The sequence below is a fragment of the Sceloporus occidentalis genome, unplaced genomic scaffold, assembly GCF_023333645.1.
Source record: "Sceloporus occidentalis isolate IW3139 unplaced genomic scaffold, rSceOcc1.0.p SCAF_297, whole genome shotgun sequence".
In the NCBI taxonomy this organism is placed as follows: domain Eukaryota; kingdom Metazoa; phylum Chordata; class Lepidosauria; order Squamata; family Phrynosomatidae; genus Sceloporus; species Sceloporus occidentalis.
The window spans coordinates 64,107-79,767 of record NW_028317277.1 but is presented as its reverse complement, the minus strand read 5'-3'; the positions used below and the strand labels follow the sequence as shown (position 1 = coordinate 79,767).

Here is a 15,661-nt window from a genome sequence, read left to right as displayed (position 1 = left end):
TAAGTGATTGTCTGAGCTAAAGCCCTATTCAGGTCACATGACCTTATAGGGAGGGTATTTAAGGTTACCTGTGAAAACCATTTGTATGTCTTACCTTTATAAGGGCGTTTGTTAACGCCAAAACCGGTCGGTTTGACAGATTAACCTGGCTGATGTTTCTACTTTTTCTTCATTTATGATTGATGCTGATACAGTTGTATACAGTGAGTACCTGCTCCTCTGTTTCCCCTCTCTCTCTCATGGAGATCTTTTTTGCGTATTACTGTTACTACTTACAGTATAAGCAGCTCCAGTGATCCTTTCTTAAGTAACTCCCTTGCTGCCAGGAACCGGGTGTAGTTTTCGGGCAGGGCTAGAAGTGGATCCTCGCTGCAGAAACTGAAGAAGGCTGCCCCTAGCAGTTAACAGGAAACTCAGCAACAGAATCACTTGGCAGCAGGCAGAAGAACCACAACTAATAGTGGTCAAGAGCCAAGCCGAAATCAGGAGAAATTAGACAATAAACACGGGTCAGGCAAAAGAGTAGTTGGGGTCACGTAGCACAGTTCTGGGAAGGCGGCAAACAGCAGTAGTCAGGAACAAGCAGAATTCAAAGCCAAAAGGAACAGAGATAGTCAAACCGCTAGTGAAGTACTGAGGCATTATCACAGGCAATGTGGAATACAAACTGAGGGTTTAAATATCCCTCCAAGCTTCTAAACCCTCCTACCCCTCTAATTAGGGGGAGGGGAAAAAATATAAATATCCCTTTAAGACCTATACATGCATATTCTCAGGTCGTCATGATGCGTGCCCCGCTTTGATCTATCGATCCTTGCTATACGGATGAGGGAGCACTGGAACACAGTGGGGGTAACCCCGAAAGATGTGGAGCAGGAACTTGTGGCTTGCTGGTTTGCCACGAGCGGGAGTAGTGGTGTCTAAACACAGTTTCCCCTGAGGACAGATAAATCGCGACTCCTTTTCCAGGAGTTAAAGGTCAGTTTCAGCGACTCTATTGGTCGCCCGGAACACTGAGCTCCTCTGGCATCAACCAATGAAGGGCAGCAAGTGGCTCTTCAAAAAGACTGTTCTGAGGGGTTTCCCAGTCCCTGCGAGTTGATCAGCTATAGGGGTGATAGATACTTGGCTTGGTGATGTAGTACTGTATTGACATTTGACACTATAGCATTGGTTGCTATGATATTGATTGATTGATTGCTTAACTCGTTTTACACACACATACATACATACATACATATAAGTTTACACATATAACTATTTTCTATCTGCTGTAGTAAGAATTCTGCATTAAAGTTTTGCTTGATCAAATTGCTGTTGTGTTGTGCTGTAATTCCTTATCTTCATTGACTTGGCAAAACATTTGGCCTGGGGAGACTAATGGCTTTGACGTCATGAGTTAAATGTCTGTAAGAGCGACTCTATTGGTCACCACCAGGGACTTGTCTGGCATCAACCAATAGAGTCGCTCTTACGAACTTTTCAAATCCTGGTGCCAAAGCTGCCGCATATTTTTACTGTGTTAACCTTGTATTAACCCCTGCGTTAAAAAAAAACGGCAAAAAAACGAAGGAAAACAAACAAACACGAAGAACGCACATGAATATTCACCCGAATAGAACATGAGAATGTCCAAATATTCGTGGAGTACGAATATTTTTTTTTCCCGAAGACGAACATGAAGACTTGGCCGGCACCCAAGTCTAGTATACAGTAATGTAGGGTAGCTTTGACAAAAACTTGGTTTATCTAATTTTTGCTCTGCTTTTATCTCATTTTGTTCCAATAAACCCCCTTTATCTGAAGACTTTCACCGTTGTTGGATGTGATATTTTGGGTGACATTCCCTTCTCAATCACTGCACTGAGCTGGTGTTTTATGGCAATGCTAATGAAGTTTGTTCCTCTATAGACTATCATTTGTCAAAGGATTAGACTGGGTTATTTAGACTGAGTCATTCTATTGTTTGCAATAGACAGTGTGATAAGATGGACAGAGACAACAGAGCCAGGACACATACACGTTGCTAATATGAAGCTGCCTGAAAAAGAAAACACAATGCTTTTAAAAACTTTGTTTTTAATCTGATAATTGGTGGCATTTCTGTTTAAATCAAAACTCCATACAAAGTGATGATTAGTATAAAAAGGGCTTTCATTACTTTCTAATGAACTCTAACACTGCATGATACAAGAAAAAACATTCAACTCGCTGATATTTAGGAACGTCAAAGCCCAATAAGCTTCTTCTGTACGAATGTATACCTAAATCAGTTTAAGAAATCTTTATGCAGGAACAACTCAAACCTTTTTGCAGGAGAAAATCACAGATTCTGGGGAAAACCCAGAAAATTCCCAGCGCTGGGAATATGGCAGCAAAAATAAGGCACTTAAACCTATATCAAATAGTACAATCTCAATAATGGTTAAAGAATTGATTGTATGCTTATTTAATATGTCCTGGGAGACAGAGGCAGCTCATGACAGAATGTGCATTTTGTTTTGGTATTAAAGTTTAATGTATAAAATGTTTTTGTTTGCATCAACAAACATTAGGGCTTAATAATGTTGTGTATAGCAATTTCTACTAGTATGGTTGATTATTTGATATAACATTTTATAGTTTACTAGCCTGATTCAGGTGTTTGAGAAGGAAAGATCGGCATTCCTTCCATATGAAATCTTGAGCTAAACAATGAGGGAACATCTCCCCACCCCACAAAACTGGTAGTCTGTTACCACGGAGATCTGAAGCCCAACAAAAAGGGAAACCAGGAGGTTCTATTAAATGGCCTGCTCCAGGCATGGACATTAATCTCCCATTGGTCTTTAAATATTTCTTCATCCTAGCCATAGCTTTTTCAGCAAAATATGTACTGTTATAATATTGATCTGCTTCACCAGCAACAAAAAGGATCTGACCAGATGCGTTTTCTACTGGAATACAGGAGTCAGAGTTTTCATCATATAGTCCAGTGGTACACATCAGACCTTCTTCAGTTATCATCATTTTCTCTTGATTGTAGTTAGTGCCTTTCAGAATAGGTTTGCCTTTATAGTAAAATGAACTTCCATACAGGTTGCAAGTTCCATTAATGCTAACAGTAGCTCCAATTTGTGGCAAGAAGGAAGACATCATGAGTGCAATCTCTGCACCTTTTGAGACCCCTAAAACACCAACTTTTGGTCCAGCCACCTATGAAATTGAAGAAATAATGAATAATTTAGACAGTGCAGTCTAATGGATTGTTCAAATTAACCACACAGAGTGACTTGGGCTACCAGTCAGCCAAATATATTCACAGTTAAAATGTTTTTTTCTTAGCCTCCCATTTTATGACTGGGAATAATCTTGGACTGTGCTAAAAATACTAGGCAACAAATATGGATAACGAAAGGGAACTGAATGCATACAGATTACTACATAGATATCTGCATTCCTGATTTGGGGGGTTGGCATTTACAGTATGTTCCTTTGGTCAGCTGTCCCATTTTGCCTGAAAGATTGGGGACTTTTTTGCAGACCATATTTATGAAAGGTGTGGGACCAGGGGTACAACATTTGAATTCTGAACATTTTAAAATTAAATTAAGGCATCAAGACAATCAACACTATTTTGGATGTGTTTGTTGCTTTCTAATTAAATGTACATCCAGTATATTTGTATTTATATGGTACTTGTTATACTACCTTGGGATTACTCAAAAGTAGCTCAGCAGCTTCTTCAAAATATTCTAGGTCCAGCTTGTGAAATGATCTTGGAAGGTCATCATATGCAAAGAAAGCAAGTGCTAGGACTACAAACCCATGGTTGGCAAGAAGGCTTGCTCTGTACTCTACAAGGCCTCCAGCTCCGCCATACATATCAATGACACCAGGAAATGGACCCTTACCTACAAGAACAAGTTGAGCAAGGAAAATACAGGTTTCCAATTTATTCCTTTCCGTACATAACCTTAAATTTGTACACATCATGAGATTTCAATGACTACTGTGAAAAGTAAATTTCATAAAAGGTCTCAGTGATGAAACCTAAAATAACAAATATAAATATGCAGATACTACATAGAATAATAATTTTACAATCATTAACCTAATAATAATTTTACACTGCAATGTTTGGATGCACACTGGAGAACTGAAAGTTTCATGTGTGTGCACTGAAACTATAGGAGACAAGGTAAAATGCTGCCATATGATGCTACAGTAAATGGTTTCTATGTGGATTTACTGTATATGAACAAAAGGTGTGTGACACCTGAAGTCGAGGCCCCTGAGTTAACATACAGTAGAAACAGACATTTGTGAAATAGTGGACCTATTTAACATACAGTAGAACAGCTAAATAGAAACTTCAACTGAGTAACTCCGCTGTAGAGATCTTCCTTGACGCTGACAGCTCTGTTGTTCAAGGGATTAACCCTTGGTTCACCCAAGCATTATTTGAGACTTGTGTAGGGTGCAAACAGAACTGGGTTTATTGATAAAGCGTATAATCCCATCTACCAGACAGCCAGGCATCTCTATACACTTCTATGGCCAGCAATGCCCACCCGGAGAAGAGTCAATATTTCAGGGTAATCCCGAGGGAGCAGTGACTTTCAATGTGGCATGGTTGTTGGTGCCAGACGGGCAGGTCTGAGTATTTCAGAAATTCTGACCTACTGGGATTTTCACACACAACCATCTCTATGGTTTACAGAGAATGGTCTGATAAAGAGAAAATATCCAGTGAGCGGCAGTTGTGTGGACGAGAATGCCTTGTTGATGTCAGAGGTAAGAGGAGAATGGGCATACTGGTTCGAGATGACAGAAAGGCAACAGTAATTCAGATAACCACTGGTTACAATCAAGGTATGCAGAATACCATCTCTGGACGCACAACACGTCGAACCTTGAAGCAAATGGGCAGCAGAAGCAGAAGACCACACTTGGTGCTACTCCTGTCAGCTATGAACAGGGAACTGGGGCTACAATTCGCACAGGCTCATCAAAATTGGACAATTGAAGACTGGAAGAATGTTGCCTGGTCTGAGGAGTCTCGATTCCAGTTGCGACATTCAGATGCAGGGCCAGCCCTACAATGGAGCAGAGTGGGGCAATTGCCCCAGGCGGCACTTTTGATGAGGCGGCAAACTTTGCCGCCCCAATTGCTTTTTTTTTTTTTTTTTAAAGCAGAGGAGAGAGAGGGGTACCGAGTGGTTTTCGCTTACCAAGTTGTCAGTACCCGCTCGGCGCCCCTCTCTCTCCTCTGCGAGCCCTCTAACTCGGTCTCAGTGCCGGCTTGTAATGCTAAGCGCCGGAATTGACGTCAATTTCCGGCGCTCAGCATTACAAGCCAGCACCGTGGCAGAGCAGGGAGACTCGCCGCAGGACTGTTTAACGGTAAGTACAAAGGGGGGGGGATAGGGTAGATAATAAGGGGGGAGGGTAGATAATGGCGTCGGCGAAGTTTAAAATACCGCCCCCCCCCCGGCGTCAGCAGGGATGGGGCTTCATTTTAAACTTCGTCCCAGGTGGCATTATGTCTTGGGCCGGCCCTGTTCAGATGGCAGGGTTTTCATGTTGCTTTGGCTTTTTTCATGTTGATACATGGCAGGATCAATCCTGCCTTGTATCAACGTTTCAGCCTGCTGGTGGTGGTGTAATGGAGTGGGGGACATTTTCTTGGCACTCTTTGGGCCCCTTAGTACGAATTGATCATTGTTTAAAAGCGACAGCATACATGAGTATTGTTGCTGACCATGTCCATCCCTTTATGACCACAGTTTACCCACCTTCTGATGGTTCACATCATAGATGTGCAGCCGACAAACCTGCAGCAACTGCGTGATGCCATTATGTCTATATGGACCAAAATCTCTGAGGAATGTTTTCAACACCTTGTAGAAAATATACCACAAAGAATGAAGGCAGTTCTGAAGGCAAAAGTGGTCCAACGCAGTACTAGCAAGGTGTACCTAATAAAGTGGCCAGAGAGTGTATATAAACATATAGCATATGCATACACACACACACATACAGTGCTGTGCAAAGGTTTTAGGCAGGTGCAGGGGGTATAAAGTAAGACTTATTTCAAAAATAGACTCAACAAAAAAAAAATTTCTTCAATAAGTCATTTTTTTGTATGGGTGAAATGGAAATTTATGTGGCTCCACTTTGCACCCACTGCACCCATATTGGAAAAATGAATTGCCATTGCACCCACTTTGCACACAATTTTCTATTGCACCCATTTTGTAAAATGATGGACTTGCCATTGCACCTGCTTTACACCTCCATAAATTTCACCTGCACCCATGTTACACCTTAAGGCTTTTCTTATTAATTTAATAAATCTGTGCAGGGGTGTTTTAGTGTTATACAAACGAGATATTCCCAGCTGCTGCTGCTCTTTTATGGTATTTATGGTAAAGTTACCATATGTGAATAGTTGAGCGAATGAGTTAGGGCTAGGGGGCACTGACAGCCTAAGGTCTGGGGGGCAAGTCTAGTCAAGTGGCCATCTTTTCCTGACATATTGATGTAATGTGATGAGATTGGGAGTACATCAGTACACAAAAAAAAAGTGAAGTGACTGAAGTGACTACAACTTCAGGAGGGCGTTTTATGTCTGGATAAGTGCAAATGAAATAGTTACATTTATTCCTACAGTAAGTAAAGCCCAAAGAAACAGATGACCAAAAAAAAATTAAAAGTATTTTCCACTTTTCGTTCACTCCCCCCTTTTGTGTTTGTCCCCGTTATTCCCCCAGCCTGCCCCTCGCTTTAGTATTGATTAATATAATGGCACCAGCTTCACCCCTTGTGTATTGATGCCGCTAGCACAGATAAAATGCTGCCCTGCAGTGTGGGGGATGTATATCTGACTAGTTGGTTCCTTTCATGAATCTATTCATCCCCCCATACTGCAGGACAGCATTTTTTCTGGGCTGGTCAGCAATATGTAAAAGTTATGAGTCCTGGAAAACATGGGCGATATGGTCACCCTAATGCCCCCACACCCTTGTGTATTGCCCCCAGCTAGCCCCACATTGTATACTTATCCCAGCACCCCCCTTTAGTATTGATTTATGTAATGCCCCCAGCCATTACCCCCTTGTGAATTAATGCCCCCACCCAGACACCCCTTGTGAATTAATGCTCCCCCGAGTATCATGTCAGCCCTGGCACCCAGATTGGAAGCATAGACCTTGCCACCTTTGCCCCCAAAAGAACCTGCCTGTGGCATCCAAGCCTCAAACAGCCTCCATGTGCCATGTTTTCCCCCCACTTCCACATCCATGCTATCACACACATATTCATTTACTCGTTCACAAACATTTACTCATTTATATATTCATTCAGAGATACTCCTTCATTCCCTCAATCACACATACCTGTTCACACACCCTCCCCCACTCATTTACCTGAACTGCAGCGATTGGTGCCACTCGCAGACTTCCGCAGGGGCCACTGCTTCCCTCCGTGTGATCGCGGGGGTTACAATTACAGTTGCTGCTGGCTTTTCCTGGCATTAAAGACAGCCCTGGCGGTTGAGCGACCACATCGGCCACTTTAGTGTTTGGCCACACGGCCGTTTTATTTAGATTTAGGGCGGCCTGGGGTCAATTGCCCCCGGCCCAGCCCGCCCCTGTGTACAAAGATTTAAACAGCCATTCACAAAATGGCCGTCGCAACTCATTGTGATGCTATTGCCAGTAACAAAAACAGCTGCCACCTTTGAGCAAAATGTCACATACAGACGGGGACCTGGAAAATTTTCTTTCCTTGCATTTTACAACAAATCTGATGTTATTAGAGTTTAAAGAATTTAAAGAAACATTTTTCCCCACTACAGTTGTCCTTTGAACTGTCTTCAGCAACCTCACCTTGTTACTGAGTTTGGCTGTTCCTCACCCAGTTTTATTCCTCCTACATAGCTGTTTCTGTTTCAGTTAATGGTTCAACCTCCATAATAAATTCATGGTAATTAGCACTTGTTTGGTACAATTTGGTATCATACGCCTGACTATTAGACTTGTGCATTCGTCTTCGGGCGAACATGAAAACGAGCACGAAGAGTCCGTTTTTTTGTTCGTTCCGAAGGAACATAGAACAGAATACAGTGCCGGCAAACCATAGACGAAGACTCATAACCACGAAGAATCTTCGATCGTCTTCGTTTTCGCCGCGCAGCCGCCAAAATTTCAAACAGGAGTGAGCTGATCCTCGTCTGTCCAATCAGCTCGCTCTTGTGATGTCACGCTAAGGGTTTCGTCCAATGCCTGTGCTGCTGTTTTTTGAATTCTGAAACCGCCTTTATAAGACCAGAGCTTGCCTGAGAGATCCATTCATTTTCGCTGTGACTGCTTTGGCAACACTGCTGTTCTGCATCCGAGCGTTACAGAGAGAGAGATAGTTCTGTTCTGTGTGAGACTGGTAAGCCTCAGCCTGCCATTTCTCACAGTGTACTCTTCCTCACTTCAGTTCTACTGAATTAATAATTTTATTAATTTAGTCATGTTTTAATTTAATTAAACTGGGGTGCCCTTGCCCTGGGCTGGCACTGCCTACTGCCTGTCCTGTCTTCACGTAGATAAATTAAATAATATAATTTATAAATAATTTAATAGAATATATAATCATTTAATACATTATTAAATTATATATATATTTGTCAGTCATATATATATATATACTATAGTTAGTATACTAGTGTAGAGTGTACTGTAGACATTCAAGACATCTACTAGTGTCTAATCTAAAATCAGTAATATTATATAATTCATTTTAGCTAGCTTAATAATTAGCTATAAATAAAATTAATTACTACTAGCTTAAAGTTAAGCTAATCTTATTAGTACTGGTGCTGCACCTCTTTAGTTTGTGCTTTGTTTTAGCAACAGCAAGAGACCAAGACAATTTTCTTAATTAATAATATTTAATTTTATTTCATTTGTTTTGCTCACCTCAGTCCATCAGTGAAGTGAACTTTTTGGGCTAGTGAGTGCAGCCGCATAAGTGCTGTGTTCTTTTTTGATCAGCAAGCAGTGACGTTAACTGTTTTGCAAAGATTTTCTCATTTTACATTTTATTTCAATTTTATTAAAAGTACCCTTAGTGTTTTGCTCACCTCAGTCCATCAGTGAAGTGAACTTGTTGGGCTAGTGAGTGCAGCCGCATAAGTGCTGTGTGTTTTTGTTCAGCAAGCAGTGAAGCTAACTGTTTTGCTGTGACATTTTATTTTCTAATTTCTTTTCAAGAAAGATTGACTGTGTGATGACAACAACTAAGCAAAGCTTCAAGGTACTAGCTGTAGTACTAAAATAATTCTAATCTTTAATCTTAATCTATAATATATTATATAACATAATATAATATAAATTCTAATTCATAATCTATATTCTTCTATCTATAATCCATAATATAAGTAATTCTTCCAATATATATTATATAACATAATATAATACATTATAATTCATAATCTATATACTATCTATAATCCATAATATAAGTAATTCTAATCTATTAATAATATATAATTTAATATTAATTAATAAATCATGTACTGAATCTGATTTAACCTCACTTTAGCTTAGTGGGCTTGAGAGTGTCTGCCTAGAGTTAGACTTAGAATAGTAAGGAAATATAGGTTTAGCATAGTAGTAGGCTAGGCTTTTAGGCCCGTGTAAAATCAAATTAAAAATAAAATACTGCTAGTTAATATAAATAGTTAATCTTGAGTTAATAATTTAAATAATTTGAGCACTTTGGCAGATTGCACACAACAGCACAGTGCAGTTGTGCATAGGTTTACTTTTTCAGCAGTAGCACTGAAGAGAACTTCCTCTAATTTTTTTGTCTTTCATTTTTTTTTCCTTTTTTAATTTTTTTTTTATATATATATATAGTTTTAAACACTACACACACAACACAGAATTTGAAATGGATCCTCCTTTTGGGACTAAGGAGGGACAAGCTCCATCTACCACCATCAGCACCACCACCAGTTCTAAGATGCAGCCTTTGCGTCAGTCTAGTCGGCCAAGTAGGCCAAGCTCTCGCTTTTCTTTTGGGGAAGCATTGCTTGAAGGATCATCAAGTAAAGGAAAGGCACCAAAAGCAGGCAGTAGTAGTGCTGCTAGGCCCACAAGCTCTATGTTTTTTTTACGGAAAGCCTAAAGCACCAGAAGCACGTTCAAAGTTAAAGGGTAGCACAACTAGTACTTCTACTAGCCCAGTGAGTAACAAAGTGCCTTTTGCCCCAAGCAGCATCTTCCCCATCCACAAGCAGCATGCAAGGTACCAAGCAGAGCCAAATTAGCAGCAAGACTCAGAGGGGTTTTCCCAAACCAAAGCAATCTCATTCCTTCGTAGGGAAAACCACCACCACCACCTCAACCACCACTAGTGCTGCGCCTACTGTTCCCACCGGTACCGCCACCCCATGTCCTCCTAGTACCTCTAGCAAGCCACCAAGTCCTTACAATATTTTTGTAAAGACAGTTAGAGAGAGGGCTACACATAGTGGAACTCCACCTAGCGAGGTACCAGAGGAGCCTGAGACTGAGAGGCCAAGTGCAGAGTCTGTTCTTCCTTCTCGCACTACTACTAGTCACGAGTCTCACTAGACTATGAGCCAGAGGAAGTAGAGGAGATGAGTGGTCAGGAATCAGATTCCTCAGGGAGCAGTGTACAAGTGACTAGTGCACAATTTTCCCCTGAGCCTCCACCTTCTCCGCTATGATCATCACCACCACCAGCAGCAAAACCTACCAAATCTGGTAGAGTTAAAGCAATTAGCAGTTCCACTATGGCCAGTACTGGTAGTACCACCAGTGCCACCACCACTAGTTCTGCCGCTGTTCATCCACCCCGAACAGTAGAAGCAGCACCCAAGGCACACTCCAAGGCTATGCGCGCCCCAATTTGCGAGCACTTTGAAAATGTTGAAGAAGGGCGCTATGGAAAGTGCAAACATTGTGGGAAGCTAATAAGCAGAGGGAAAGTGTCTGGCCATTTTACCAGTGCTAGCATGAAGCATCACCTCAGCACTCAACACAACGCTGTGCTATTGGGGAAAGATGCAGAAGAAAAACGTAGTGCAGGCAGCATAGCTGGTAGCCATGGTATTACAACAACAACTAGTACCATCCTCCAGAGAGAGTGGAAAAACCCCAACAGCTGCTTGTGAGCCAATAGCAGCAGCAGCTAGTGCTGGCAGCCAGAGACCAAGGCAGGTTGGAACACTGCATGTCCAGCCCACCCTGGAACAACTTGTGGCAGTCCACTCTAAGAGAACAATGTGTTTGGGCCAATAAAGTAACGCAACTTATTGGTCAGTTCATTGCTGTTGGAGGGGCATCCTTCTCCATGATTGAAGGGGAGCCTTTCAAACAATTGATGGTGGCTGTGGCTCCACAATACACAGTTCCGTCACGTTCCACTTTCAGTAGGAACATTGTCCCCTCATTGTATCGGTCCTGTGTTTCAGCAGTGAAAGAGGAGCTTTCCAAGGCTGCTGGTCAGTCTGTTCATTTCACAACAGATTTGTGGAGTGCACCTAGTGGGCAGCATGCCTTTCTTTCTTTGACAGCACACTGGTGGCAGCCCGGTGTGTCTAAGGAAGCTGGTGCAGCAGGCTGCCGATCATGCAGAAGTGATGGATGAAAAGCACACTTCCCAAAATATTCTACATGCAATGAGGAAAATGTTTAGCCTTTGGGTGGGAGCAGAGGCGGGCACCAATGTTGAAGTTGGTTTTGTGGTAACTGACGGAGGTCAGTGAAAGCGCTGCGAGATGGTCATATTGCAGCCCACATCATCCATATTGTAGTGAAGGCAGCAATGTCAGAAGGAACTAATGTAGCAGCAGTAGTTCTGTCCCGCTGCAGAAAGATCGCTGGGCACTTTCACCATTGTTAAGGCTAGCCAACTTTTGAGGGAAGAGCAAGAGAGGGCAGGTCTTCCCGTACACTGCCTACGACAGGATGTCAGTACGCGGTGGAACTCCACTCTAGAGATGCTGGAGAGGATTTTGGAGCAGCAGAGGGCAATCCATAATCTTGCCTCAGAGCATAATATTGGGATTACATCTCCAATGAATAGGGAGGATTGGACAGTGATCGCCCAGCTAGTGGCAGTCTTTAAACCATTCAGGGATGCCACTGAAAATGTAAACTCAAAAACTGCCAGTCTGGCCCAGGTAATCCCAGTGTTCTCCCATCTAGGCAGCAAGATGGATGTGTTCCTTGAAAACCGTGAGGCTGTTCAAGGTGGCACTCTACATCCTGACGTAGCAGCCATAGTCAGGAGGCTGAAGGATCTGCTAAAAGTACACCTTTGCAAACGTATGGAAGAGAGTCCCGAAATGATGCTAGCGTGCCTTTGCGATCCAAGAATTAAGGGAAAGCTAGCAATGAAATTCAATGTTCTCTTTAGCTACCGGGAGCAATTGGTTCAAAAGGTGCGTGACTGGCAGCGTAAAATGGGAATGCTGTCCGAAGAGGGAGAGGTGCAGGAGGAGGAAGAGATGATGTTGTCTGCTACTCCTAGCAGCAGCATCAGCAGCAGTGCCACAAGCAGCACAACACAGAGTGGAGCAGCTGCATTTTGGGAAGAGGCACTTGGGAGTATAGTTGGACCATCTGACAGAGCTAGCAGCAGAAAGGAGAGTAGTGCTGCTGAAATGGTCAAACTTTACCTCTGTGAAGAAGAGTGTGTGGCCTGCACTCTCATGGGTTGCGCAGCAGCAACTATCATGTCCACCAACCACTGTTCAAAGTGAGCGCGTGTTTTCTATGACTGGAAACATCATCTCATCTGATGGAGCAGATTGCCTTTCTTAAATTCAATTTAATTTAAACGTCAATTGCCCACTCATTCTCCTTTCCCAATGCTGCTGCTGCTGGTGGTGGTGCCAGCGTCTCTTCTCTGCCAGTTCACTTCCTGGCTAGTGTCATGCCCAAAATGTCCCTAATGGTAAGGGTAGTTTCTCCCCCCTGGCTGTCTCTGTTTGCGGTGTGGCAACGCCTGCTACCTCCCCTGGAGTAGCCAGCTTATGCTAGGGCCTAGTGTCTGAGCTCTGGAAGTCCGCTGCCAAACGTCTAGAACTGACAGTTGTTTGGATGCTTTGCCCTGGGGTGAAACAGGTGAGCGGGTCGCCAATTGCCCACTCATTCGCCTTTTCCATTTTTCAATGCTGGTGGTGGTGGTGCCAGCGTCTCTTCTCTGCCAGTTCGTTTCCTGGCTAGAGTCATGCCCAAAATGTCCCTAATGGTAAGGGTAGTTTCTCCCCCCTGGCTGTCTCTGTTTGCGGTGTGGCAACGCCTGCTACCTCCCCTGGAGTAGCCAGCTTACGCTAGGGCCTAGTGTCTGAGCTCTGCCAAACGTCTAGGACAGAAACCCTGGAGTCATAGGCGTAAGGGGAACATGACCCTGCCAGCACTACAGGACTGTGCACATGGTATTAGGGCAGGAAAGGGTTAACCCAGCAAGGGTTAGCACGAGGAGAGAATGCACAGGGAACGAGGGAGGAAGTCACAAGGAACGTGACTGTAGGGGGAAGGGGACAGGGCTATAAAGCCCCTCTAAGCACACGTGCAGGGGGCAATTACTTAACACCACAGGAGCAGTTTCCCGCCCGCCCTGCCCTTTTGTTTTGTTTTTTTGGCTGTGTGTTTCCATGTTGGCTGGTGTTTTCTTTCCCCCTTTCCCTCTCTTATTCTTTTTTTGCAGGATCTGTTTTCTTTGCTGATGACGGAGGAGTTCCCTGGAGAAGTTTGAAGGATAATGGGAGTGGCGAGTTGATGGTTTTGGTTAGAGGTTAGAGTTAATGCCCTCCCTGTACAGGATTAAGCAAAGCGTTAAGGTGGAGCTCCCCTATCCGACCCGCGGTCGCTTGGGCGATTGTGGTATCCGGCGGAAGGGGTAGTGTGAATCCATTGTCTGTGTTTAGGTACAGAACCCTCAGCTGTTTGTACACAGGTGTACAGAAGACTGTATAGTATTTATACAGAAGTTATTATTAAAGTGTTTTTTACAATCATTTATAAGATGTTAAATAAAGTTATGTCGAGACATTTGTTAAATAAATGTCTCGGCCTTTTCTAAATCCAATCCTGCTGGTGTCTGTCTTTTATTTCGGGTTTGGGAAGTTTGTCCTAATCATTTTTGGCCTATTTGGACATGTCTAATACATATGAGGGTCGTTCAAAAAGTTTCCACACTTTTACTATTAATTTCAAAACAAATTACATCAAAAACAACTTTTATCAATTTTCTACAGTCACCTTCCTTTTGCAGAAAATTATCACCTTCTTCGCGATAATGGGCAATGTGTCCGGAACAAACGTCTAAGCGCTTGTGCTTCTGTCAGCTGCTTACCTGGCACACACATTATTGACCTTAAAGCTGTCATGAATCAGGGCATAGGTAAGATAGGAGGCTGTGTATTATAAATAATGTAGTAACTTTTTACATACCTGAAGGAATGAAGAGTGTTCCACGAATTCTTCCATCTTTTATTGTAATCTTTTGTGTTTCAAGAGACATGAACCATCTCTCAAATTTCTTAGTAATTGTAGGTTGTGAATCAGCTGTCACTCCTATTTGCAAGGAATCAAACAGGTCTATTGTGTATCGAAATGGACTGTCTTTTATTGCTCTCTTAACCGGTCTCTTAAATGGTTTTAGAGGCTTCAAAGACCATATAAGACCCATTGGCTCCACACCACAATATGTCCCTCCCACAGCAGAATCTCTTTCTAAATTGACTTCTCCTCGAGTATTAGCTTTGTAGAATGCCCTAGATTGAAAGAACTCTCCTTTGTCATCCTGAAGTGTTAAGCGAATGGTCACTGGTTGTAGAGGTTTGAGATCTGTAGCAGTAATTTGCACACACTCATCAGCCATGCCAACATATGGAAAAACATTGAGGACAACCATTTTTTAATGTATCTGTAGTAATCCCGATAACCTAAAATAAAAGAAACAATACAAGTAAAGTAGGGAATGTAGACACAAACTCTTTGTTGAGATGTGTTATGGGAAGCTGTCAGTTACAAAAAAAAAAGGTGAGACAAATAGGGTGAGAGAGATGAATAGAAAATATGAGACATTACTACTGCAGCAACACGCAGGGCCGCCATCGCAAATCTTGGGGATGAGTACATGCTTAAGGCCCCCATACCCCACCCATGTCCAAGCCACTGCCTCGCCTATTGCTCCACCCATTACTCTGCCTTAAAATCCTTCCAAAAGTACATCTCTATGAAGAAGTTAGAAAAAATATAGACCTGGGGTGGCTGTAGATGTGATTTCTCTGGACTTTGCTAAAGTATTTGATACGGTTCCGCATAAAAGGCTACTCTATAAATTAACAAAAATAGGCTTCGGGGCAAATGTCTGTATGTGGATCAGAAATTGGCTAAAAGATAGAATGCAGAGGGTTGTTGTGAATGGATGTTTCTCAGCCTGTACGCAGGTATTAAGTGGAGTGCCTCAGGGGTCTGTCCTCGGTCCTCATCTTTTTAATTTTTTCATAAATGATCTCCCAAGCTGCATTGAGAGCCATGTCACAGTGTCAGGACTCAGGTGATCAGGTCATATGGGAGCCCATGTGCAGGGGATACTTGGGGTCCGGTCTGTAACCCACGATGCATGATTATACCAATAAAGA

General features: G+C 42.7%; 1 pseudogene; it reads right to left on the bottom strand.

The window, feature by feature from the left end:
• Nucleotides 1-2,616: 2,616 nt before the first annotated feature.
• On the bottom strand, nt 2,617-14,928 carry LOC149275154 (acyl-coenzyme A amino acid N-acyltransferase 1 pseudogene; annotated as a pseudogene).
• Nucleotides 14,929-15,661: the final 733 nt, after the last annotated feature.